Source organism: Zophobas morio, unplaced genomic scaffold (assembly GCF_036711695.1).
Source record: "Zophobas morio isolate AGI-343-1 ecotype UQ-CSIRO unplaced genomic scaffold, CSIRO_AGI_Zmor_V1 ptg001181l, whole genome shotgun sequence".
Taxonomy (NCBI): Eukaryota; Metazoa; Arthropoda; class Insecta; order Coleoptera; family Tenebrionidae; genus Zophobas; species Zophobas morio.
This window is the reverse complement of record NW_026973280.1, coordinates 36549-62480: the sequence shown is the minus strand read 5'-3', so window position 1 is coordinate 62480 and position 25932 is coordinate 36549. Positions and strand designations below refer to the sequence as shown.

General features: G+C 33.0%; 3 long non-coding RNA genes across 4 annotated transcripts; all 3 read left to right on the top strand.

Moving 5' to 3' along the window:
- Positions 1-5132: 5132 nt before the first annotated feature.
- On the top strand, positions 5133-5672 carry LOC135122388 (uncharacterized). Its single transcript, XR_010279364.1, has 3 exons — positions 5133-5379; positions 5433-5519; positions 5615-5672. It is a non-coding gene; the product is annotated as an uncharacterized LOC135122388 (long non-coding RNA).
- A 4605-nt stretch (positions 5673-10277) lies between these two features.
- Positions 10278-11469, top strand: LOC135122391 (uncharacterized). Of its 2 annotated transcripts, XR_010279366.1 has the most exons (6): positions 10278-10533; positions 10637-10688; positions 10800-10874; positions 10936-11053; positions 11121-11342; positions 11387-11469. It is a non-coding gene; the product is annotated as an uncharacterized LOC135122391 (long non-coding RNA). The 2 variants fall into 2 exon arrangements; XR_010279365.1 differs by having other exon boundaries at positions 11121-11431.
- Positions 11470-22237: 10768 nt separating this feature from the next.
- On the top strand, positions 22238-23032 carry LOC135122393 (uncharacterized). The gene is made up of 3 exons (XR_010279368.1): positions 22238-22314; positions 22433-22645; positions 22707-23032. It is a non-coding gene; the product is annotated as an uncharacterized LOC135122393 (long non-coding RNA).
- Positions 23033-25932: the final 2900 nt, after the last annotated feature.

Below are 25932 nucleotides of genomic sequence, written 5' to 3'. Positions count from 1 at the left end.
GGTATCATTTTAATAATAACTTTTTTAAAAAAATTTTTAATTGGGAGTTCAATATCCATCACAATTTGTGACGCTAAAGCTGAGGCACCACAAATCATAATCGAGACGTACCGTCTCCAAGTTTTATTATTACCTTAAAGAAGTCCTATAATTTATGATTTGATTCTTTCTTAAACACCAGTTTTTAACGCATCCAATTTTGAAAACCCATATTAATACCCTTAACACTTATTAAAACCCCCCCCCCTCCTCCAAGATCAATAGTTAACATGTAAAGAATGCGTATTAAAAGAAATAACCATCCCTTGGTATTCTGGATTTTAGGAAATGCGTACCTAAATAACCTGTTAATGCTCTTAGTATTAATAAGTAAACTGATGATTAAAACTACTTCAAATTTTCCGAAATTCCATTAATATCTCATTTTTATAAAAGTTTGGACGTTTACGATTGGGCCCATATTTTTTTACCTTAGTGGTTAACTCGGGAGTAATGGCTTGCACTTTGTGGAAAGCTACGCGATCCTTGTGTATAGCCTATATGGTGAAGCGCGTCTTGGGTCTCCTTTTAAACGATCTCTGTTCTGGTTTTAACCTTTTCTTATTTAGTTTCGTTCATAGTTTTATTAGCTAATTCTTTTTCTGTTTCATAAATTATAATAAATTGTACTTTATAGTTTTAATATGTAACTTTGACGAGCTTTATATCCTTCTTAGAAGCCTTACGGATTTTAAGTCGTATCATTGAAAGGCGGTAAAAGCATTAGAAAGATTGAAAGCAATTATTTAGAATTCTTCTCAAGACGACAGCAAAATGTTGTTTTCTTTTCACTAACTCCCTAATATGCACTAAACAATATGGGCAAATATAGGCGAGTAAATATCTTTGTGACTGCAAGAGAAGGTGGGATGGAAAAAGAAAGCTATTCTTTTAGTAGAGAAATAAAGTATTCTGGTTATAAGAATAACTTACGCAAAAAGTAGCTAAAATCTAAAGAGTTAGCGCGAGGCCGGGCCCATCCCGCTTATGTTCTTTATAAATATAGTAAAAAAAGATAAGCCCGTTAACAGTTAAAGTAAAGGTTATATGGCTGTAGCAATAGGAGTTTTAAGGTACATGCAGACCTGAACGAAATAAACCACTATAATTTTAATACTTTTTGAAAACATCCTTCCAAACGAGGGGGACGGTGAAAAAAGCGTAGCGTCTATTTAAAAATAGTATGTAATAGCTTGGCATTTTTTTAAAATGCCTCTAAAATTTTTACATGAATTCGTATAATATTACATCTCATTCGGAAAATAGTTTGAGAGGTATTAGGCCTCTCTTAAGGACACAAAGCGATTTCACAGAAGTAAAGAAGCGAAATCAAAGCAAAATCATAGTCATTTCACGTCATTCGACAAATGAATTGTGCGCTTAGAAGCAGGTAAGACCAGGAATAAAGGGTATCTATCAACTTTGGCTACAAAGAGCGTTAGAGACAATTGATGGTTGCTCATAAAAAATTTAGCTGGATATTGTAAAGGATGCTCTCGTCACTGGTAGGTCAGCCTAAGAAAACCAAGAATAGAGAAGTAAAAAGTTACTTGAACTTTATACTATTTTTTAGGCAGAATATTCGATGCTATGTCCTTAAGCAAAATTTCCTAAAAAAATTCCGTACAAAATACCAGCTAAAATTGTCTTGTAGGTAATAAATGTTAATTTTTTTTGGTTGTACTTAACCTGTTTCTATTTAGTATTATCATTTTAGCAATCAAGGCGTTAACGACAGCTTTCTTATTAAAAGTAAACATCAAAACTCTAGTTATTAAAATTTTTTTTAGCTTGTCCTACTATATTGGATTTGGCTTATGTAAAATAAGCACCCTTACGTTATTACTGTCAACTTTCTAATTTTCAGGCACGTTCGCGTTTATATATCGGATATACTATTAAATAGCGCTATGATATACTGTATGTTATTATATCTATAGGATTGTAACTATCTGCAAGGTTTTCTTAAAGTCAGCTAAGTATCCACGGGGGTCTACTTGAAACCAAACCTCTGCGATCCTTTTTTAAATTGCTAGGTCGTAGACGACAAACGAGCAAGAGTAAAGAATTCAGCGAACAACTACAGGCAAAGAACAGCACTAAAAGAGCAAACCCCTTACTTTATTTATTCATCGTTTTGACATACCAAAGTCGTTATATCTGCTATAACTCAGCTTCTTCTCTTATTATGTAGAGGATTGAGAAAGGCAGCCTCCTAATAAATTTAAGGCCTTTCAAGCCAGCCCCCACGAAAAAGGAAATAAAATTTAAAATATTATACCATTTGATAAATGTTCTAAAGTAGTTACAATACTCGCTTTCCCAAGATAAATCTAAAAATGTTTGTGTCCTTTATAATTTAAATAAATGCGGGAATAAAGTTCCTTCATAGTGAGTAAAACATTTTATAGCCCTCCCAAGTCAATTTCACAATCATGATGTAGCTGAAAATTCCACACTAACCAAAGTGCGCCTATCAATATTTTAGGGAGATTGTTTTGAAGAATCCCGAGGTCTGTTTATATGCTAAGTGGACCGATAAGACCTTGAGACAGGTGGTAATAACAGGTCTGATAACAACTTTATTTATAGAGTTTATTTTCAAGATCCATATGACTTCTTTTGCATATGTGGGTATAAAGCAGAAGTAACCAATTTTTTTAACATAATATTTAATATGAGGCTTCCATCTAAGTCTACAGTCAATAAATTACTTAAAGGTATCTTACTTGATTGCACCAAGGAATAAATGTTTGCAATAGAGTTAGAGCTTTAAATTTATTTTTCCTTTTTCTTGGTAGGGTTTATCGTAAGTTTCCACTTTGAAAACCGTTTTTAAAGTGTATAAAGGCAGTCCTGCATATATTTTATAGCTAATGCAGTTGATTTTGAATTATAATATATGGCAGTGTCGTCAGCGTATAGAGTTAGGAAGACTTTATTAGTAGGAAAGAATGCGCATGTATATGGGGAGAACAATAAAGGTGACAGTAGAGGGGCTCGAGGAACTCCAATTTAAGAACCTTGGGGTCTACAATTCTCTTTTTTTCGTACAAGTTCTATTCCAGAGAAATGAATACAAGTGCATAAGGTTTTCTGGTCACTTTCACATTATCTATTTATATAATAGACCCTTAAGCCAGACTCTATTAAAAGCTTTTTAATTTCTAGGAATACCATAACCGTTGACTTCTTGAATTAAAGGCTTTTATATTGTTTTCTACGGTTATTAAAAGTTTACTGAGTTTTAGGGTGTCCTCCTCGAAAACCAAATTAGTGTGGAGGAATGTATTGTTGTGTTTGCGAATTTTTGTAATATGGGAAAGTTTTATGGTTCCAACAATTTTGCCAACAGAGGAAAGAAAACTACTTGGCCCGAGGGTCTTCAATATAGTTGCTATTTCGATTATTTTTTTGGTAAAAAATAACCTTATTGTTTCACTTGTAGGAGAGTAACGTTGATAGAGAATAGAATTAATTAGTTTTTTAAGGTAAACACAGCCACTAGAAGACGATATTTTAGCATTCGATTTAATATATTCTCAGAGCCCCAACTTTTCTAAATGTTAATATTACCATATACAGTTTAAACTTTTTTTTCATTCATAAACACTTGAAAATTAATAGTTAATGCATCTTTGGCTTGCACTGAGGAGACAAACTTTCTGCAAATATGTTGGTCTTTTCCTTCTTTGGTATAAGTAATTTCTCCTATATTACTAAAAAGTGGTATATCAATTATTTTTCTTTTGAGTTTAAAGAAGGTTTTGTTGTATACCATATAGAATTATCGGAAGGATTTTTTAAGACCGCAGCTACTTACCCCTAAGCTTGTTATAAGAAGCAGTTAGCCTCTCGTTTAACCGTATTACTTAGTTTCTAACCCGCCACTTGAGGCTACTCTGGCATATATATCCTTTCCAACTAACAACTCTGCAACCCCCAGCACCTAGAGAAAAAGACCACCACAGCTCTGCTTAGCGCCTTTTTGTTAAATGAAAATTTGCATTCGTATGGTTTACCACGCATTTTTGTGGTTTTCAATTATTTTTTTAAATGTTTACTAGTCATTTTATATTAAATGCAAATGGAGCTAATCAAAATCGAGTATATTACCAACTGTAATTTTTTAAAATATAATCCGAACACCAATAATTGCCTAACCTAAAAGGCAACTAATAAAGTGTCTACCCATTTGTTTAGTTAATAGCGATTACAGTGTGCTACCTATATTAAACAATATAAGTAAATAATTTTTCTTCACTATTAACATAACTTTGGACATAATTTAATAGGATTTTTGATAGTATGATAACTATTAGAACTAATGGTATTTCCAAAAAAAAATTCGGTATAGGAAATATTACAGGTAGTAGTGCAACACCAGGTACTACTACGACGCTGCCTAGCGACTTTTAATTATTAATGCTACTTACTTTTCCATGGGCCAGCATGTTTTTTTCTGGCCCACATATCTTTTTACGGTGTTTAATTAATTTTTAACACGTACCACAATTAAGTATATTAGTTAAATGTATTTATAAAACATATACTAACAAGTATATTAGTTAAATGCATTTATAAAACATATACTAACAAACAATCTTGATATCAAAGCTTTAGAGCATCTGAAAAGTAGGTCTTCCTTGCTTACTTTATTTGTCTACTTAAACATATGTCGGTTTGTCCCATTATTAAACATACCCATTAAGGCACCAGAAATGTGATCAATCAAACAGGGTTTACTTATCTGTTTACAGTTAAAAAACGGGTAAAATTAATTTCTGGGTTTTTTAAGTTGCCTTATTTTCTAACTCAATTCCCGAATTTAAGTCTACGTTCATTGGTGTTCTTTAAGGTATAGGGAAGGATATATTTAAAGTTATTTACAATTTTATGAGGTTTTAATTTTTCATGTTAATTTAACGTATTCTTAAGAGAAGAGAGAATCATAAACTTCAGACCCAACATGAAGGAATCGGATAGAGTGGTAAGTTATTAACCACTGCGCCCTTAACATAATTCCAATTGGTTAACTCCAGTCTCTACTCTCTGTGTAGAGACCCGACTTAACTCCTCAGCCAGCTATAACACCGGGTCATAGCCTGATAATACTATAAAGGTTAGTAATGTGCACAGAAACAGATATATTCTCCTTTATAAAGCTATGTCTAACACGTCAACGGAGCCATTTGTTGAGTGATGCGCGGGTTTAAAGGGAGCTAGAAAGGAAAAACACCACTATTTTCTGCCCAATGTTCTAGGATCTTTCATTTGGATCATCCTTCTGCTATTCCATTAAAAATGCTTGCTATTTAGGTCTCCACAAACATTGACCAGGTTATTATTGTTAAATATTTTATATAAGTTCTCCTTTAATAATTCTTTTCAAGGCGACTTATAACAGGAAATAATATTCGCTGAAACAAGTCTTTTAACAGTGATGTATAAACCGGTAGTCTCTAGAATTTTAAATATTGGTAAAATTGATAAGGAGTGCTTTATATGTCTGTTAATAAGTATAACTACGCTTCTACCTCTCATGTTTTCCTGTCTTGGCCATTATATATTAAAGGTGAGAGGTTAAACTTATTGCCGTTTTTCTAATGGGATTCTGGTATTATAATGAGGTCAAAATCCAATCAATTGGTCAACTCCTAATTCACTTTCTTTATTTCGTATGCCGTCAACTCTCCAGGAGAATATTTTAATATGATGCTTGTTATACTTAATAGTTCCATTACGATTATTAAGGATAAAAAATAAATCACTAATTAATTTATTATCTGGGTAGCTTTCGCTACAGCTAAAGGGTTGACTCTTTGCTTAACGATATTTTATCGAGACTAGTCAAAGGTTGTGTATGTTTACTATTTAATGCATGAGCGGAGCTTCCCTAGAAGAGAAGAGGATTTCCCGAATTTGCTATATAGGGTTATCAGAATGGTTTTTTTTTCAAGAGGCGGGTTTTTATGGTAATAAAAACAAACTGTTTACACATTTGGGTTAGTCATTTTTATGTTTAAGGCAGGATCTGGAATCGTGGTTTTCTGCACATATTACACGCTCACATTGGGAAGTGCAGGGTATATCGGATACCCGATAATTGGTATCGAAAACAGTGACTATTTCTACCAATTTTTATTTAAAGATCCCATTAGAACGGAAGTAAAATCAATGTTTTTGACTTTTTGTGTAAAACATTTGTTCTTAAGTACCTTTGCTATTACGAGGGGTGAAGAAGTTCTGTTTTAATCATATTTTCTCATTCTAAAAACTTCAGTGGGATGATAGTCTTGATATTTTAGTTCTTTCTTAACTTCCTCTATATTCATTAAAAGAAATTCACCGCGAAAAACAATATTGTTTTTTTCGAAAGGGAGGCGAAAAGTGTAATACTCCAAATATTCTAAAGTTAGAAGAGAAGTTAAAAGTTTGTTGCTCACTAGGCGGGAAAATCCGCATTGCAAGCTTCCAGTTCTATGCTTCAAAGTTCGAGCTCCAGTTGTTCCTGTTGCGAAAGATAACAAGTAGAATTTTAAACTTTAAATGTATATTAATATTATTTACGTTATTACTAGTACCATTATTATTGGTTGTAATGTTATTATCACTATGATTACTATTAATATTGTTATCGCTAATAGTACTGTAACGGGTTTCATGAATATCTTTATTTATTAGTACTATCCTTGTTAAAACACCTATTATTGCTATTTTTATAATTACAGCGGTTAGCATATGTTAAGTTGGATTCCTTACTAATGCTACTTTTATACAAATTAAATTATTATGGTGGTTTTTTTCTTATTAGAGTTAACATTATCTTTAGTACTGTCTATAACGAGATCCAACATTCGCTATTCTCTAAAAGATTTATTTTATACGTTTCCCTTTCTTCTAAAGTTTGGAGAGCTTATGGATTAAAATCGGTAGTGAAAATGTTATTATTAACTCTAACGGGTTCTTTCCGTTTTCTAATAAAATTTTCATAACCTTTTTTTTTCTTTTTCAAACTGCCATACTTTTGTTTCTAAAACTTCTGCTCCTCCTAAAGTTCTTTATTTGCGGTAAACAAAGTGGCGATAAGTTCTTGTTGTTTGCTGCAAGTAGAAGTGAGATCCATAGGAGGAAAGAAAATCAGAGAAAAAAGAAATAATAAAATAAAAGTATAAAAATAAAATAAATAAAATAATAAAGCCAGTGAAGAAATAATAATAAGAAATAGATAAATAAAAATAATATAATTGAAGAAAAGCTTTATTGAGGAAGTTGAACGTTTTGAGCAAAAGTATACTTTATAGTAAGGATGGCATCTCGTCTTTTCTTGCTCGCCTCTTAGGCCCTCTGCCCTCTACTTTAATTTTTTGAATTTAATGAGTTGTACAGATGCTCGGTAATATAGAGCGCAGGCTGCTTGATCTCGCAAATAACTTATATTAGGCTTAGATAATATTCAATTTCGGCAGATCTCACTATAAACTTTTTAAGTATATCTATAAAGGTATAACAAACTGTAATTGTGTACTTGAAGCGCATCGCGAGGCCTTCGAAATGGTTTGGATGCCTACTAACACGTTCAAAGGAAATTGAAGTAGCATTTCGGAAAAAGACTTCAAGTCGTTCCAAACTCAGGTCGTTAGGTAACGTGTCGTTCCCCACGAAGTAAGGTGCGCCGATCATGAGCCAGAGGAGTTTGTTTTGCTGCGTTTAAAGGGGGTGCAGCCGACGATGGTTTTTCATGTCCAAGCAACAGAAACGTAGGCCATACCAGGGCAAATGCATACTTTGTAAAGGCGCGGTTTATTGTGCAGGGACACTGTGCCTTTAGCACACAGCAGCGGATAGAGGGGTGTGGATTGCATATTGGCCTTAGTCGTGACGGACTCTACGTGTTACTATATGATTTATTTTATTTCATTTATTTTAGTTCCATTTCAGTTTTAAGTCAGTTCATTTTATTTATTTATTTAGTTAGTTTTTATAACGCGTTTATATCTATATATATACTAGGTAATAACACTATTCCATATAGTACTAGTATCATAATAGGACAAACCTACTATAGTAACTAACACTATACAGCACCGGCCAAAGCGAGCCAAAGGACAAGGTGAACTCGAGAAAGTAACCGACAAGTTAGTCGCTTATCGATGATTACGCCAAAGTATTTGGTATGAAAGCCCCATAGGATCTTAACACCTTCGATAGTGAGAGGCGGAGGCGAGTGATGCATCTATTTTGAGATGAGGATTGCTTTGCTCTTCATTTCATTAATGGTTATACGCCCTACTGCTGACACCAGTAAGCAAATGTTTCCAACTAACGCTGCAGGTGTTGCCGTATAATGAGGAGCTCTTGGAGGACGCGTAAACTGCAGTGTCATCGGCCTAGAGCGCCCCGCGGGGCGGATAAAGAGTTCGCAGGGAGTGGGATATCTCGCATGTATAGCGCGAAGAGTAGGGACAACAGCAGAGAAAATCTTACGGACACCAGCTGTCAGTCGACAGTATGGCGACAGCGCAGCTTCCAACTCTCACTCGAAAGGTGCGTTTTTTTTTTCCATAGAGACGACGCAAGTATGCTCCTTCGAGGAATAACCCAAGTTGTGTTTGCTTTCTTCATGGTCTGGGTGGCCCTTTCTTGCTGCGGCCTCTATGCTAAACTATTTGTCCTCGTGGGTCTGTTTTAATACTGAGTCGATCTGTTTTCCCGTACAGTCTTTGCTCTAGACAATTGTCTTGTAGTTCTTCAATACTTGTTCTGTTCCCTTAACTTGTATCATATAAAAGAAAGTTGTACACTTTTACTTAGATTATTTATTACATATTATTCTTATAGAGCACGCCCAGGTATCTTCATAGAAGTGGCGTTATCTTTTGGTACGTAACAGATACTACTTGCATTAGATTACCCCTCTGAAACACAGCAATAACTCCAGTTTCGTAGAATATCGCTATGGCCAATTTTTCTGCTTAAGAAGAAAAATAAAAACACTTATAATAACTCTTTAATTTCTTCACTAAACAATAATTAATACCTGCCTCTCGTAAAGACAAATAACTTTCACTATTGTTGGCACAGTAAGGGCTACTGCCATCTTACTATTCTTACTTCCGTGAGATTTAAGCTTTTTAAGGAAGTAGATCATCCAGAAATAGTATGTTGGAACAAACATCTAAGGAACTCAATGGAAATAGTGAAATGTTGACACCACCGGCGTTCGCCTTCACCTCACTAAAGCAAAATAAATTTCCTACATGTAGTTTGCTGCTATTATAATTAGTGCAATAAATGGTTATATGAAAGTTGCAAGTTATATATTTCAATTATTACGATTGTAATAAGGTAAATATCTAAAAATATGAAAATAAACCAAATTAACCAACTTTATTGTCTATTAGAGTAAAGTTAAATAAAACAAATATTGGTAGACAAAAAACGTTTTAAAGTTTTAATATCTGTTATTACTGGTTGTGAAATAGTAGAAACAATACCACTGACACAATATTTTGAAGATTTTGCTAAGAATGCGCCGCAAAGCTTGTCAAGTAACCATAACATACATGTTATTGAAGATAACACGCCATATCCTTACACGACTATTTCTCCAAAACACTATCATATGGGGGCTTTTGAATTTAAAAAATTTTTGGTTTACATTATGCTAAAAAAAATGAACGACTCTTACTAAGTTAAGCTACCTAATGTACAAGAAAAAGTAAGGGATGTAAAAAAGGTGTCAATTCTTTTTTATTGTTTTAATAATTTTACAATATGAATATATAAATTTGCATCTCTGGTGACATTTTCACTTTGATAGTGATAGAGTTGTTTACTGTTTAGATAAATCTGGAAGTGTACACTAAGTATTAATTTTGACCTTAGGGACGGGAAAGTGGGCAGCTGTGTCGCCTTCGAGGAAGTTTATACTATGTTTTTTGGTGACTAAGGTTTAAATTATACCACGTGTGGAGGTCAACACATCACTATATAATATGATTACTAATTTTTTAATTATTATAAAATATATTTACATATTATACTTTATACCTTCTTTGTCAAATCTTCAGATTGGATAAATCAAGCATATTGCGTTTCTATTAAACATCGGTGCCTTGTTAGGTTACATTACAGATTTTAGGGAAGTTATTGACTCCATAAATTACAGCGTTGCCACCATAACTTCCCTTGCCCGTGTGCCCAAAAGTTTGTATAATTAAAATTGTTATATAATTAGTTAATTAGTTAAGAGGCGTGCAATAAATTATAAAGATTTAACAATATTATCATTAATTGAGATAAAATAAATTTGATTAACGTATGAGCTTAAAATTGCATGGAAACAAAGATATAAGATCTAAAAAGTGTACTATATTCGTGTTTATTTAAAGCTTTCCTTTTACTATAAATCTTTATTGTATGAATTTCTGCCGCTACCTACTATGATAACGGGTAAAATAGACTTGAAGTTCTGTAAGCCCCCTTTTACTAGTAACTTTTAATTTTTAAAAAATTACTTATTTTATAATGTATTGCATAATGCCCGCCTTTTCTAAGGTATAATTAAGAATTAATATAATAAATTTGATAATAGAGAAGAAATGAAGATAATATTAAAACCAATAGACTCAAATCATCCAAACAGTGTTAGCTTCTCTCTAATACACGAGATACACATTTTTAAAGCATATGTTTATCAGTTTTGTCGATGTTTATTGCCGAAATTTAATTTTTTTTTTTTTTGGTTATATGTTCAGAAACTATTACAAGAGCAAAATTACACTATAAGAGAGCTGAAAACTGAAGTTTTTACCTTTCAACAAGAAATTGAGGTCCAAGAATAAACAAAAAATATGATAAACTAAATTTATAATTCTTTTATTATACACGTAGCTAGCAGTGAGGCAAAGCGATCAAGAAGATTTAGAACTTTATAAAATGAAAGCTAGGAAAAAGGATTTCGAAATATTATTGCAAAAACGCAGGTATGAAAGCAAACAGTTAAAACAAGGTTCAAATTCTTGTAATAACGGCTTTTATTAAAGTCAATTTTTATGTTTTTTGGCTTCATTGAGAAGATATTTGGCTTACCTCAACTCTTTTAAAGAAATTTATATCGTTTGTTGACCGCTTAGAAACGCGAAGGAGTAAAGTTTCAAAGTATATGAAGGAGAATAATTATCTAAACCTCTAACTGTAGAAAGTAAAATTTTTTAACAAATAAGTAAACTAGAATCTACCAGCTCAAGATTTCAGGCTATCAAACACCAAGCTGAAGAGTCTTCTCATCAAATTATCAGGTATATAGCCATATCCATAATTTCAGCTTCTACAATTTTAATAGTTCCAGAGGAAATTTAAAAATTGAAATTGAAATTCTTGAAGGTAAATTGGCTTTTTTAAGGGATGACAACTCTTTATTGTCTGACCATATCTGTAAATTAAAAGAAGTGGTATCTTATTTTTAATAATATATTTATTACACCCAATGCTCGATCTTGACAGATTGCATTGGTAAGCAGAGGAGATTAATTGCTGATAAATTTAAATTTCACCTTTGGCTTATAGCTGTATGACTTGGTTATTGAAGTATCAATAAATAAAAAGGCTATAATAAGAGTTAAATACTTAAATTCACCACAATGAGATCGAGAGTTGTCGTCGTAGCTCAGTTCAGGAGCATTGCGCGTGTACTTAAATGATGGGAATCGACTTCCACTGACGCGACTCTCTTTATTCGGTTTTTTTATTTACAATAGTATTTTGAAGTGCTCGTTTACATAAATAGACCAGAATTAACTAGCTTTCAAGAAAGCGATGGCGTACAAAAAGAATTAAGCTTTTGCTTTAAGACAATCTCATACACAACTTATATTTATACAACCTCATAACTACAACAAAATTTAAAGACATACTGCGTGCGCCGTCGTTTGTAACTAAGATTCCTGCGATTAAGCAACTGGTGTGTTTGGGGAACCTTTCGTAGGTGGTAAGGGATATAGCATTGTGTTGAAATACAATAGTTAGTGGCTCGAGTCTTTTAAAAATAATCCACGCCGCAATGCGCATACTAGTGTCGCTCGCTGCGTGTTGAGAGTTTAAAGCTCCTTGATCTTCCCTTTTACATAGTTTACGTGCGGCCGTGAGAGCTTACTCTTAGCGTAGACAACGTGATCCTCTTGCCTTAGGTCAGCGGCAGTGATGATGCAATGGGCGTCTTCGAGATAATAGAAGCTACCTTTTTTAATTTTCCACATTGACACCAGCTGATGAGCGACACTAGGTAGTATCGCATATGCTGACGCTACAAGAAAGGCGACTTAGACGAAAAGAAAATTCTTTTATCATTTTTGCATAAAACAATCTGCGTGTTGGGGTTGTTGGGCTGTGACATGTTGCTTACATAATGTGCAATGAGCGAGGGCGGTAGTCAACTGGTTAGATATAACCTACATTCTGTTTTAAATGGCGCCTTGGTAACCCTCTCAGAGAAGCCTCATTAACGCCACAAAGAGCAAGTCGTTATTTATCAATAAAAATAAATTGTACTACTGACGCCGTTCGCCTTTAACGGCGAATAAATTTTGTGGTGGTGTCCCAGAGACGGAACATTTACTTCGTGAGGACTTAGTGAAGCGCGTAGTGGCAAAGGTGAAGGCGGAAAAACAGCAATTATATCTGCAACCGTATAGCAACGGCAAACCTTCGTTGCGCAAAAAGCAGGGTCTGTAAGGAAAATGCACTTGGCCAGTCATAATAAACTCGACTGCTTTCCGAGCCTTAATGCCAAGAACCGGTATGCTTATTCGGCATCAAGAAAAAACAGTTCCTGCTTCTTTCTTTAAACTGTAAGCACGTGTCGTCCACTTAATACTTTGATCGATGGATAAGTTGTAAGTTGCCCACTGCTTATAAGGGGGTCATGAGACCTTTGTTTAGCGAAAAAAAAAATAGCGGTATCTTCGAATATCACAGCACCATCGCAACGGAAAGAAGCCGAGGTCATAGTTTATTCGAAGATAAAGCGTAGTCGATCTAACAAGAAACATCTAAAAACAGACACTGCACTAAATCAAATATTTTTATAATTCTTATAATAGTACAACAATCAATAATTAATAACCACAACTGCCGTACACCAAAAAATAGATAATAAACTGTTTATTATCTATACGTTAACGAACACGAGTAAAACAACCACAAACATTAATTTTTCATAGTGCTGATTTTACAGGTTGTAAGTCTCCGAGAACTTGTATATTATAGGCAGCAAAGTAACATAATATAGATATAAAGCCATATAATAGACAATAAAATAAAATAGTAAAAGAAAGTAAAAGTAATAGAAAGCACTATAGATTTATTGGATTATTATAGATCCCAGACGCGCCAAACCCAACCGCGCGACAAATAAAATAAAATTAAAAAAACTGCAGTAGGTGCATGAGCCCAACTTATATTTGCACTTCCCTTGAACACTACCCTCATACTCTAAACAACAGTAAAAATATCAGTGATTAAACCGATCAGTGACTAGAATTTAGTTAATTGAAAAGCAGAATGAAAATATTAATTTTTTAGCAAACATAGAAAATAACTTGAATCCTTTTATTATCTTGGTACAAACTAGCTAAGAATATATTAAAAAACTAATTGGTTAAAATTATTTATTATATAAGATAAATACTTTTTTTGACCTCTTTTCAGGGCATAAGTCCAGAGAATTCTCAAAAGGATGCCCTAGTGGTATGGGGACACGGGCTTAAGTGGGGGGTATTAAGCTGGTGTGATCCAGTATTACCTATTAGGACGAAAGCTTCGCTGATAAGCGCCTTTCCGGGAGGGGCTTAGGGCCTACTTGGATAAGCTAACTATACTGCAAAGGGTTAAATGGTCTATAAGCAGCCTACAGAATTTTCTCCTTACTTGGTGCGAAAAAAATAACCAGAAAATAACTGGGCAAAAAACATGTGTTTGTGACGAAGCAAAGGTAAGATATAGGGGTTATCTTAATCATTAGTTAACATCACTTGTATAATTTTTTTAGTAGTTTTTATAAAAAATTAAAACTGGCCGGAAATATTTTAAATTTTAAAATTTTTTGGTAGCTTTTACTCTTTTATTTTTGAGTTATTCTCCAAAAAAAAAATTTAATTTTTTTCAGTTTTATTTTTCTTTTTACGATCCATCGTCACCATCGGTATTTACTTCAATATCACGATAGAGATGCCGACGAATTTGGTGCCTCCCGTCTCGGTAGAAGTGTATGGCTCAGGCTGCGCTTGGGCATAAGCGAGTATATTCGACTTAAAATGCATTTTATTTGCAACTAAAGAAAATAGAACACTAAGAATCGCTTTGTCGTCGTCTTGTAGGGGAGGGAGGGGTAATGGTAAAAGGTGGCAGGTTTTTGTATCCTTAATAAACTACCAAGAAATGTCCGCGTCCGTTATCGCAATCCTACTACCTGTGACTCAGCTTACTGATGATTTTGCGGTTCCAACAGCCCTTTTTTAATGTGCCTTGAATGTAATATTTGTAAGTTAATGGAATAAATTACTTATACATAACGTGTTTTTTGGAATTAATCTTATTCTTTTTGTAAAAGGTGTAATACAGATCATAAACCAGTCAAAAAATTGCCTCCTTTAAACATATATCTTCATATTTTGTATCCTACATAGTATATAATTACTTTATTAATAATGTTAATTATTTCTTTATCATTTTTGACATTCTATTATGAGCCTAGTTAACTTCATACATATATATTTATGCATCTTTGTTATAATATTATACAATTCCGATAGTCTGTGCACCTTACTATTTCTCATGTTTACATACATATTACTATATATGTATGTATATTTGCTTACTTACTTTAAACACTGATTAAATTTAATATCCTTATATGTATTATATGGGTAGCTTACTATATATAATTTGAATTACTTATAATATTTTTAGTTTAAAAACCTTGGCTACATAACAGGGAATGTAATTAGTCGGCTGGCGCAATTAAATAGCACTGCAGAAGCTGGAACAATAGAAAGGGTGGCTTGACTGCTAATTAAACGCTTTTATGTGAGGCTTTGACACTTAAATATTGTTAGTATTAGGAATGAACAAAGTTTAACATGAAGAGAAAAGTAGACGTTACCTATACTTTACTTCTTGATCGGTCAGATTATATGTCTACTTAAAAAAAAAAGGGTAAAAATATTTTCATATTTATATAAAATAAATTGATCATAAATTTGTTTTAAAAATTAAGGTCTTTCTAATAAGGTCCAAATAATGTAAAAAAAATTAAAATTTATGTTAACTGTTACGGGTTAAATACCCTAAAACCATCATACCGGAATCAAGAGTGTTGTCGTCGTAGCTCAGTGGTTGAGAGCTCTAAAGCATTTTAAAATTGCTCTCATAAAATCTAATAAACTGACCCTGAATACTGTAAAAAAGTTAATTAATGAAAAATTAAACTTTGAATATCTATGTAGAGTTTCTGACGGGTGTAAAGCTCAAGTTGTTTAAATTAGTCATATTTGTGTTATATGATTTGTTTTTTTTTTTAATTTATATATTCATAGGTATTCTTCTGTTGTTTGAATTCGAATTTTTTTTTTCAGTATATGTGAATTATCTTTTTTAAATTTTTAGTTTACTCTCATTAATGTTTAACTTATTATTTTTTTATATATAAATGAGTTTGTTTTTTAATTTTTTTTGTGTTTCCTTAAGTGTTGATTGTTTATTTTTTATTAAATAGAAGAGGCCTGGAGAAATACCAGTGGCTAGTATTTTAATCTGCCACTGTACATTACTCCCAAGTGTGCTAACGATGCAGTCCTTTAGTTAAGTCTTGACCACGTCTAGGAGGACAGGTAGAGGGCTTCAGTTTGTATAGCTGGTCATTGTGCTAAACTCGATTTAAAATGGACGGCACTAATTGTCCATGCCGTCAAAAGAAGAGGATACCGAGCGCCCTTACTAAAACCCCGATCAAATGCTGGTCAGGCATTGCAAGTATCGCCAAACTCTCATAAGTGGCGCATAATAAATGGCTACCAGCTTTTACCGACTGGTACCAATAAACAGATAGGCTAATAATTATATGTTGTAAAAGCTAAGAGCGGTGTTTTTAGCGGGTTCACGATAATCGCCGTCTTTCGTTTAAGAGGAAGCGACGACATTGCCATAGGTCGTCGAATTCGGGTGCGCGGTTAGCTCGAGCGACTTGACTACATAAGGGAAGCCCGGTTTGAAAAGCATTTTGCCTTGTTTACCTCGTCTTCGAAAACAAGGTCGTCAAACTTTATAATAAAGTTCAAAAAAGGCGCAGCTGTCTTCATTTGTCACGGAAATGTGTCTAAAGTGCGGCTTCCGCCGGCTATTAAAGAGTGCAGGCAAATGATATCTATTCGTCGCTGTAGTCAAAATAGCGCTAATTTGTCTTCGGTAATGCCCGTAGCGTTGTTAGGAGGCCAGGGTGGTACTCAACCTCATATATCAACGTGTTGGTTTGGTAAACAATGGTCAAGAAGTTTTTATCTTGTCGTAACAAGTGTGTTAAATAGACAAGTATCGTCGGTATTGCCCAGACTTGATGAAATGGTTCCGCTCGTATAAAGTTCAGAATGAATGTCTTCGATGTTTTCGCTCTAAAACAATTTGCTTTATTTTCGTCGAAAGACGAATATTTTATAAAACCACAGTATATCCATAAATTCCGAAGTTCTTCGGTCATATGCCTGAGTGCTCTTTAAGCATTTATGGGCGAGGTTGTATACTCAAGCAATAAGGACTGAAAAAAAAGACCCAGGTAGGTGATCGTACAACTTACGAGCTTGAGTTTACAAGCCACGTTCTTAACTGATGACCTACGAGGATTTTTAACACTTTCATGGGATAATTAACTTGTTTAATTTGTTATCGTGTTATCATCATTAATTTACCATTTGGGTCCTCTCAAAAAAGTTAATTTCAACTAATAGTTTAAGTTTTTAAAACTTAAAGCATCCATTTAGGTTACACAACGTTTTTAAATTTTATATTATGCTCTGAATTAGATGGGTCTATTTTAATAGCATATAATAAATAAACTTTGCTTGTGCTTAGCTAATTTATTTTACTTTTGTTCATTGAAGGATATCTGATAAAATATATTCATAAAGCTGAACCTTATATACATATGACACGCTCTCCAGTTTTCTATACCCTTAGAAGCTCACCTATTTGATGGTTCATATTATATTTAGGGTTAGGGTTCTCGAATTGGTATATTTATAACTTCTTTTTACGAAAATTTTTAATATAATTTACAAAGAGAACCCTGCTATCCTTTTTCTTGCTGTTATGAGTCTCACTTGGTGTTAAATAGCTTATATGATTAATCTACTAAAAATTATAGCGAGTTCCATCATTTTCTTCTACTTTCGGCAGATGCTGTTACTCAACTGTCGAGGCATGGCTGACCAATACAGAAATCGAATTTTTTAGTTATAAAATTAATAAAACGCAAGTTTCGACTAATAAATATAATTGCAGTTTGAAAAAGTGCGAACAAGAGATTTTTCTCGGCCTAAAAGTGTAAACTCTCCGTTTTAGCCCTTCTTCTCCATCGTGAAATTAACTTTACATGCATCTTTGGGGTAGCTAACTTGAAAATTTTAAACAGGTAAAATATGAAGGTTCCTCAGATAATTTTACCAGCAAATCAACAAAAGGTAATGTGCGTAGAACTCTTAAAGCTGATTCAACCATTATTAAGACATGAAGGTCATAGAAAGCTGCACGATTGTAAGTTACATGTTCATAATGGCTGTTGGTGAAGGAGTTATATGTTGGATTTACCCGGTAATTGTATCATCCAGCATTTAAAGAAAAACGTAGTTCCGTGGCCATTACATGCTCAAGTACGACCAAATGAATAGGCATATATTGGTCGGCTATTAAAATATTTGCTAATTTGGTTCTAGTTATACTTAGTACTACCGAAAAACCCAAAGAAATCCATCTCTTGCTCGTGGCTTTGTGTGAAATGTATAGCGGAGGTACAAAACTGTGAGGGGCTGCACAATTCTAATCAAAATTGATAATGACATAAAGGCTGAGCTGTGGCAATCTAGTTCAGAAGTTCTGATGGTATGGTTTCAGAAGGGCGACGTGGTTTTTTCGGGATAATAATAATTTCAAATACACGCCATAAACATCGTGAGACTAGCTAAAATCATTTGTTCTATATGTTTATATGTCCTCGATTAGCTCTAGAGTTTTCTTTTGGAACTCACTGTTTTTGTAGTTTGAAGAGAGGAAATAAAAAAATATTAAAAACTGTTATTATATATAGTAATCGTCTGTTAGATTACTGTACAAAACAAGGGGAAACTCTTTCAATTGATATCCACCAAGCTAAGCCTGCGAAATTTGCAAGGGGTGTTTTGAGCAAAAAGTAATTATATTCGCGCTCATGAATATAATAAAGTACAATAATTTTTCATATTATTCTTCCATCCGGTTAATAATTAGCGAACTTTTGATGAATTTGTCCCCTTAAAAAGGATAGCAAGAGATTCTTTTACTATTTTAAATGTAACAAAAAAGTAGTATTTGCGATCGAAATATATAATCTAATGGGAGGCAGCCTTCTTGCAATCACCACAGCATTTGGGCCTTTGTTGTATGCCCTTTGTAATTCTACCTACTCATTATGTCTAATCACCAAGTGGGATTGCTTTATTTTTTATAAGTTCTTCTTTTGGAAGCTAAAATTCTGTTTAAAACAACCAATTATAAGCCATTTCTTAGTTATGCAATAATAAGATACTTAAAATGGTTTACAAAAAGTGTAATAGAGTTTATAGTAATAATCGTAATGTGGTTAGCTAATTTGAAATTATAAAGTACTAAGCTTAAAGAGTGTCGATGATAATCTTAAAATGATAATGTCTATAAAGCATGTCATCATGCAATTTGTCTTACCAAGGAAAATATGCATGCCATGATGATATTGAAAATGAAAATTTTGTTGTTCTTGTCTCTGATGAAGAAATTGAGCAGTATACCGGTAAAAAGAAAAAATATAATATAGATCAATGCAAAGCTATTCGAACTAGTGGTGTTCCTTATAATATTAAAAGAAGAATAAAAAAAATAGCTAAACGGGTAAAAAAGTGGGTCAGCAGAATTCAGATGCTCTGGATGTTGTTAATAACTTTACTAATTGTATATTGGAAATATTTTATTGCAAATACCAGCCATATATATAATTCGAACGTTATAAAATTTAACGGAGGTATCGTATACAAAGGCTACACACACAATATAAGCTACAATTTCCCAAAACATTTCTGGAAAAGTAATGTAAAATTTTTATACTAATTTTCTTCCATCATACTTTTAGATTAAATTATTAAATTAATTAGGTGACTAGGCCAAAGATTTTTATTAATAACGATGAAAAAAATAAATATAATAGTCTCTACGTAAAGAGAAAAAGGGTAATATGCTAATTTTATTTTTATTACCTAACTTACATAAATTTCATTTTCCTGCAGCCTCCAAAATTTGTATTGTACAGAGCAATCGGCAACGATTTACCCCCACGACACGCATCAGGGCAGTCTTATAAAAATTTGCTTGTAATTTTTTTTTTCTTATTACAAAGTGATTTATGCTACTAATCAAGGACAGTTTAAAATTAGCACTTAACTTTTTTTTAAAACTACCTTCTCTTAAAAAATAAAAAGTCTGAGAACTAGAATTATATTGTGTAGACGTTAATTTTAGTATGAAGCTTATTTAACTTTATCTTAGTTAGAGGCAAGAACTACTGTTAAATATTTGAAATTTGTAGAAAAACAAAAAACCAGCGTGCTTTTTAAAGGGTTATTGCAACGCGCATAACGCGTTATTATATATTACTCTTTTTAGGATGTATTATAAGCAATGCTTTACTAATAAAATGGCTACGAAATTTAGTTATCCCTTCTAGAGACTTTTAAATTAATGGTGTTAAACTTGTTTGTTACTCTTCATCACATTCAATGACCCTCTATCTTAATTAACTTATCAAATTTTTTTATTAAATTTCCTTGACTCTCTTACGAGTGTAAGAATATAATTACAAAATTAATTTCTTATAGCTTTTAACTTAACTTACAATATTGGTTTTATTTTATAAATAATTTTTTGAAAAAAAAAAATAAACTTAAAGTTTCTGTTGAGCTTGAAATTATATGTGAATGTATAACTTATTTCCTCTACAAATATAACAACAATTAACGCTTTTTAGTTTATACTTAAAAATGAAAGAAGATTAGAGGAGGTGGCCACTCGGTGGGTAGTAAATAGGATTGCTGATAAATATGAAGAGAGAAGAATTATACAAGTAAGTGAAAAAAATTATATATCATTGTAACATCAAGACCTTTATTATTTATTAATAACTTACCAAAAATTAACTGTTATTATAATTTCTTGGATTTTAGCTTTTAGAAGAATATAATCAGACATACATCTACCTTCCCTTTATGTTATCGGAATATGCTAGTATACCTCTTGATATCGACTTCGCTGAACAAGATGTGTATCACAAAAGCATACTTTACATTAATAAAACGACTATATATCACTTAAGGAGAAGTGCAATGATAGTGGTAGGCCGATAATATATATATACATCTTATTAACAACTTCTAGTGTAGACTTATATGTACAAATAGGATCGCATGTTTCACTACAAAAATATTTATGTTATGAACAATAACGCTGTTAGAAACCTAATGATCGAAGAAGGTATTAAAGAGGGGGCGGAGTGGATACTCCCATTCGACGGTAATTGTTTTTTCCATAAAAAGGTTGGAATTTTGTAACATACTTTTTAAGTTTAGAGTGTAAAGTAACAAAAAGCTCTTATAATAAGTGATTACATTTGACTACAGATTTGGATAAATATTGTGAACGAAGTTAACCAAATGGGGGAAATAAACTACTTTATTATACCGATGGCCCGCATTGTTAACAACACCAGGTTGCTTAACCCCAAGTTTACACCAAAAGCTGTTGAAGAACCACAAATAGTATTTAGAAAGAGTGCCGTTGAAAGATTTAATGAAAATTTAAGGTGATCTTTTTTTTTTAAAGTTCCAACTATAATGTATGTAAAATAATAAAGGTATGGAAGAAGACCAAAAATTGAAATGTTGTGGCGCCTTAATGTCACCGGTTCGTGGAACAGTTGGCGCAAAAATCTCTTTTCATGGGAACACTTTTCTTGGAATATTTCGAAAGACATTAAGGAAAGCAAAGTACCTGCAATTTCGTGGGTCGCACGGTTGAGCTCCGGGCGCCCTCAGCTTGAAAAAAAAGGGAGGATAAATATTCGGGGTTTAATGCGCTCAAAAGGGATAGAAAAGTTGCTTGTTAGATTAGATGAAAGAGTGTTAAGAAATTTATACAACTTTGAACCAAAAGAAAGGTACTTAAAATAATTTAGGACGGCATTAATGTTACTTACCTACCTACGTATTTAAAAGTAGCTAGTTTAATTTTTTTCAATCTAAGTTCCTTATTTAAACTTCATCTCTAACGAAATAATTTAACATAACATGATGGAGCAGGCTATTATTTTACAAGGAAAGTTTATTGCAGAAGGCTAAGGAAATTTATAAAAGAAAAGAACATGAAAAGTTGGGAAACTTAATTTTCAAATTGTTTAACTATACACGCTCTATAAAAGGTAGTTAACTGTATTTACTTGTAAAGAAAATTTTGATCAACTCGACATTAAAGAAGATACTGAAACTACAAGCCATGTTAACCATTACACCCTTACAACTTTATTTCGTAAGTTACTTAATAGATTTATTAAATATCATTAACGCCTTTCCGCCTAGAGAAAGTTACCTGCCTAACCCTTGCATGGTACTTAAGCGAGGACGAGCAGTTTTCATGGAAAGCTTTAAGCTATGTTAAAAAATGGTTGTTAAGCCCAGAGTCCGCTATGAGCCCGCAAAGAGTACACGAAATGCTATTTTCTTATATTAGTGAACCTTTACAAATAGCTGGTAAAGGTTAATTCATTTCAAGTCCTCGTTATCTAACTTGCTAATATAACCTATAAGAGCATTATAAAGTTGAAGGACTTTATTACTTTTTAGATGCCTTAAAAACTCCTGAGCAGGTCTAACGCTTTAGAATACAAACAATTAAAAGAGCTAAAAACTTGGTTTAGACAGCTCGCCGATCTGTTAATTTCCTCTGAGCAGGGTATATTACAGCTTCCTTATTGTTTGTTGGTAGTAAAAATTATATAACTGCACGCCCGTATGTAATAATTACTTATTGCAAAAACAACAATGTTTAATTCAATAATTGTACACTGAAGGTATAGAAGAATTTGTAGCTTGTAACAGTCGAGGGCTCTACTACGATATCCGCCTGGCCTCTATAGCAGCCTTCCTTGATGATATCCCTCTATTTTTAAACCACACGGATCGCGCACGTATGCGCCTGAAGGATCATTTCAATTATAAAGGCGTCATGCCATTAGAAAGCCTCCGCGTTTCACCTCTACATCACATAATGTTTGCATTACAAGGTATACACGTCTTCCCCTCCGATATTACATTCCTTTCATACAACTCTTAATTTGTGCTAAGGATGGTTTACTATGGCTAGAATCTGTGAAAACACTAATATTAACTTTTTACACTTTCGGCCGAAAAGCAAAAATCCGAAACAAAATTCATTTCCTCTTCTAAAAAGCTCTGTGCTTCAGTACATATGGTTTTTCAACTCGACTTGGTATGATAAGCGAACTAGCCATGAAGATGACGAGAGGATGCTTTCACTGTTCTACACGGCTTTGTCTGCCTATCCCGAGCTTAAAGACGCAGTAAGCCACTCTTATAAAACACTCTGAAACATTTGTACGACGCCGAACCACTCTTCAATTCTTCTACTGGAATCGCCCCCTATTGGAACCTTGTACTTTCCAACGAGCCGCGTTAAGTCTTGCGTCTGTTTAGTTTAAAAGTTTTTCGTTCGTCGACCCACATAGTTGTAAGAAAAATAACGTTAAGTCTTCTAATTTGTAAATTGTAAAAATATACTTTTCATTTTATAAATATAATTTCATATTCCTTTGAAAAAATTTCTGTAGTAATAATATTTTAGAATTATAGACCTTCAAATTTTTCAGTTGAGGTAATAAGTTTTAAATTATAAATAAAGTTTTGCTATAACTTAGTAACTTAAATGAATTTCTACTACTACAAGCTAATTAAAGTAAGCAGTCATTTCTGAAGACATAACAAGCTTAAAAGTTACCGATAATTAAGTTCACTAATAAATTTTTAAACTACAGTTTATTTTAGCTCAAATATATGTTTTACAGGAAAAAAAGAAAATTATACACTTAATAAATGTAAAATATGTGATATTCTTGTGGATTCACTTGATTCCTGTAACAAAAGCATTTAGTTAAAAAATTATAACGACAGTGTCTTAAAATTTTATATAATCGCTTAAATTAAGACTAATAAAACATTCATAACCATATACGTACAATAAAGACAATGAGACAAAAATAGCAAATAAAAATATTTAAAAAAGTAGACTAGACTTGTGAACATGTTTATATATATGTATATATCAAACTTTAACTTTGAGCAAAAAAAAAATCTTTGAAGTTATAAGTTCATTACTATACTTTAAGAAGAATAACTTGAATATAACACGCGCCTCATAACAAAAAAAAGCTCTCTAGCAAACATATCACGCAACTACTTTCGTATAGAAAATATGTCGAAAGACATGCTCTTAAAAATGATAAAAACTTCGATCTGACCTTGGTCTTGAAGCAGGTTTTATCTTACTTGTATTAGACTTGTGCGCCTTGCATAGTAACTAGGTCGTTATGAAGCATTTCTCGCAAGGTTAATTACCAGGGAGTTCAGCCTCTAAAGGGTAATCTCCAAGTATCGTAAAAGGGATGTACACAGTACACATGACTGGCACGCTCCTCATTTTCTCTTCCTGAGAGTCCCGGATGGAGCAAGGTTGATAACAGTTTGGCGCCTGATTTTTGTTTAAAATTCAATATTTGAAGACCTATGAGATAATAAATCATTTTAACAGATTTTATATTTCTTTATAACAAGAATATCTTTTTCCTGCTATTTTAAACTTTTTTATAAATTAAACTGTAAATATACAAGGTCTTACAAGTCTCATTCTTCGCTTCTTTGTTCATTTTTTATATATATTATCGTCACCAAACCTTTACCTGGGCTTCTTTACAGCTTTTCGGTTGCTACGTTTTCTACTTATCTATGAAGATTGCTCTACTTCCTATCTCACTCTCTCCTTTTCTACGTTTTCTTCGACCTTACATTTCCATTTTCTTCTTTATGTTACTAAATATTATTAGCTTTTAGACATAATCTCAATTTATTTTTTTTTCTATATTTTTTTCACAACTTCTTACACTGATCCATACTTATGCCAATTTTTAATTTCTTTGTTTTCCAATGTTTGATATTTTTCTTGAGATTATTAAACTTTTTACTGACACGCAGAATTATCCAGAATCGCTTTACGACAGCCTGCACGGCAGGGACAACAATTAAAGTATGTCTCTTAACCTTGACACGGCTAATTTATATTTAGCATTGATAACTAGAAGCGTACACGAACTTTTTTTTGCCACACCCTAAATTCGGAGATCCCCAAGTTACCTCACACAAAAAACATTTAAGAGGGCAGCACTAGGTAACAATTTAAAGTAAACAGCTTGCACACATACGTGAGATTCAGGCAAAGGAGATGAAAAACCACAGAATGGGAACAAGCCGTATAAAAACGTCAGAGCATCCGGCAGAAGTCACTGAAGACATTTAGTAGCAAAGTAGCAAGATACACGAACTTTGCAATGATAAAAGGTACGAAACTATTTATCAATTGCCAATCGCTTAGAAAACAAGAAAACCAAGTTGAAGCAAATTGCGTCCTGAAAACTTACACCTCAGGGAAAATAAGTGATATACATAAATTCATAGCCCTTGCGCATCGAGAAGATGGATTTGATGTCCTTCTGTAGAACAGAATTATAAAATCTTAACTCTTTTGATATAGATAAGCACTTAACCCCGTCTTCAAGCGGTAATTACACATAATATGGAGAACGGATCTAGTTATACCTCTTTTATACCCTTATACTAGTGAACAAACTAATGTAAGAGCTACATTGAGTTCCCACTTAAGGTCTCAGAGCTCTCACAATCACAGAGAGCTGTACACATAGCGGAAAATTAGTTCCATTGAAAAGGCTTGCTCAGAGAGATTATTGAAAAATAACCCTACTAAGAACTACGTAGAATTGTAAGAGAATCATCCTTAGAAGCTTTTTGTGTCTCCGGACTTTACTATCTATATAGTATTTGCATTTAGTCTGTTATAATCGTCATATGTCGGATTAGTGAAATTTAAATGAAGTATATTTTCCAAAGCTCGGTCTAGTTAAAGAAGACTTTGCAACCTAACGACTTGTACAATTAAATTTTCAAGAATAAAAAGGCTAAGGTTTTGTCGGGTAATAGTTGCTCATTCTTATTTTGGTATGTTGTTAGTAATAGAATTTGAGTTCCCGAAGAGCTTCACCCGAGTAATTTAATTTATGGTAAGCTTTGACTGCTTTGATATGAATCTTGTCATCTTAGGTACTGTTTGTAAACTTCTCACTCAGTGTAAACTGTGGTGGGTCTTTTGGAACTGTAGATAGTTTAATGCCCCCTTGTTGAACGTCTTACATAAACTCACTTCCTTTATTCATTATTATCTCTTCTGTGACTGCTATGGATGTGTTTAAAATTATGGATGTGCAGT